Source organism: Ochotona curzoniae, unplaced genomic scaffold (assembly GCF_017591425.1).
Source record: "Ochotona curzoniae isolate NIBS_2020 unplaced genomic scaffold, NIBS_Ocur_1.0 contig_2318, whole genome shotgun sequence".
Classification (NCBI taxonomy): domain Eukaryota; kingdom Metazoa; phylum Chordata; class Mammalia; order Lagomorpha; family Ochotonidae; genus Ochotona; species Ochotona curzoniae.
Window position 1 is genome coordinate 7591698 of NW_024465419.1, and position 2494 is coordinate 7594191.

The following is a 2494-nucleotide window of genomic DNA, read 5'->3' on the forward strand; positions in this document are numbered from 1 at the left end:
GTGATAAGCTAGCTGTGGTAAAGGATGAGGCCCAGTTTGAGGCCAGGAGCTGATTTTACTCTGAGTTGATCATTGCTGCTGTTGTCCTGGGTTGTTCAGAATACTTTGGCTTTTAAACTTAGGTCAGTCTGGATGGTGTTTTGTCTTCTGACGTCTGCTTTGGGTTTGATACTGCAGTAGTACACATAATTTCTGTGAGATGCAACCTGGGTCAGTTACAACTTTCCCATTAGGTCCCCAAGTCAATAATAACTGCATGCCAAATACTAAAAGATATTTTGGAAAGGGATTGTTTCGGAACAAGGCATGATTTTCTGAACCAAATGCTTAATAATTGTAATGGCAAAGGATGTGGGGATCTGCTCAGAGCATCCTGTCATGACATCAGAAGCTCCTGGAAGCCAGGTGGGAGCTGCAACATCCAAGTCAACATGGCCAGTGCCTGAGGGCTGTCTTGCTCATAGAACATTTTCTATGTTCCTTTAGTCTGATTTCTAAGGGAGCTGTGAAAGGAGCTGCGAAGGCTGTGAATTTTATTTTGTTTTGTTTCTGAATAAAGGACATGTTTTACTCATCCTCAACTTCCTTGACATAGCACATTGACAATAAACACGTTTTAAATAAGTATAGCTATTATGTCCAATAAAGTCCAGATTATTTTAAGGTGAATTTGCTTCATTTTCATCTGACTCACCATCCATAACCTGTTCTGTACCTTCTACTTCTGGAATATAGAACTGCAGCATGTTCTGAATTCCATTTTTCACACTAATGTAGAGCTGGTCAGTTAGTTCAAGAACATTGGCAATGCCATTGTACAATGCCATCCCCACAACCTTTATTGATTATATCTCCTCCACAGTCGATCGGATCGTAGTCTAGTATCTAATGATTCTTTAATCATTGCTACAACTCCAGCATCTTCTTCAGGCCCTGCTCTTCCTGGAGATGGTTCCTCAGTAACTAGGGATAAACCAGATGCAAAGAAATGCATAATACTTGCATACATATCTGGTCTCAGTAAATTCCATGCTAACTCTCCATTCTCATTTGTGCCAGTGATGAAATCTAATACAAGGAAGACACTTTTTACTCCTTTAATCCAAATTAATTGCCTAGCCAGAGGGGAGCAAAATGCTGACGCAAGGGTAGGAAAATCCGTGGTCTTCATCTCAAGCACTGATTATCTTAGTCTAAACATTAAACTCTTTAGGATTTGAGGTATCTTGTATTTGAATAAATGTGAATCATGCTGAGATAGCAGAAAAAGTGATTTTTTTTTAAACAAATTGATTCAGAAGCTGTTTGTTAATGGTATGTGTATTCATCACCACATGAAAGTAGAAGGGAATCATGGCCAGGCTTGTGCAGGTACCACTGGTGGTCCTCACTACTCCTCTGCACATTTCATGCTGGGTGTAGTTTATAGACTCTATGTTTTTTTTTTTTTTAAGGAGGAAAAACATAGTCTTGATTTTAGAAAACAAAGTTGTTTTTCTAAAATCAACTTAGGCTCTACCTATCATTTTTGCCTATCCCAGGGTTAGCTAATAAAAAGTTTAGATTTATCAGTGAGTGCAATTGGTACCAGACAACCACTTTGAGAAATCACACAGTTACATGGAGCAAGTTTTTTATATAACATACAAAACATGAAAATTTATAAGGAATCATCTAAGTAGCCTAAGGTTGCCAAACCTTAAGACTCAAATATGAAGACTAAGATAAGGGCCGGCATGATAGCGTAATGGTTAAAATCCTCACCTTGCACCAGCCGGGATCCCATATGAGCGCCGATTCTAATACTGGTAGCCCTGCTTCCCATCCAGCTCCCTGCCTGTGGCCTAGGAAAGTAGTAGAGCATGGCCCAAAGCCTTGGGACCCTGAATCACGTGGGAGACCGGAACAGCTCCTGGCTCCTGACTTCGGATTGGCACAGCACTGACCATTGCAGTCACTTGGGGAGTAAACCATCGGATGGCAGAACTTCCTCTCTGTCTCTCCTCCTCTCTGTGTATCCACCTTTCCAATAAAAATAAAATAAATATTAAAAAGTAGGAAGATAGTTTTTAAGTAAGCTCTGCAACCTGGCAGTCTAACATATAGACAGGAAGTAAGTTACTAACATTCAAATGATGCCTGTACATTATTCCAACCAATCCAGCTTCTTCCAGATCTTATTCTTTATTTGTGAAGACTCAAAATGCCCTTCACTTTCCTTGAAGACTTTCCTATAATCCTTACCTCTCTCGAGATACATGATTCTCTTTATGAAGAGGAATATAATCTACAAGCTCCTTAGCAGTGAGCCCAGAGCCTCCAATTGACGTACAGAATAACACTTGTTTAAACGCTTTAGACAAAGGAGTCTGTGTTTCCCCATGCCTTGAACCAGAGAAGGAAAATTTTACTGAGTCCTGAAGACACCAGTTTTATGCCCCATCATGGTCTGTTCCCTAAGGAAGGTTAAAAAAAAATAATAAGCCTGTTACAT

At 39.9% G+C, this 2494-nt stretch overlaps 1 pseudogene; it reads right to left on the minus strand.

Moving 5' to 3' along the window:
- Positions 1–659: 659 nt before the first annotated feature.
- On the minus strand, positions 660–1355 carry LOC121151346 (annotated as a pseudogene).
- Between the last annotated feature and the right edge of the window lie 1139 nt (positions 1356–2494).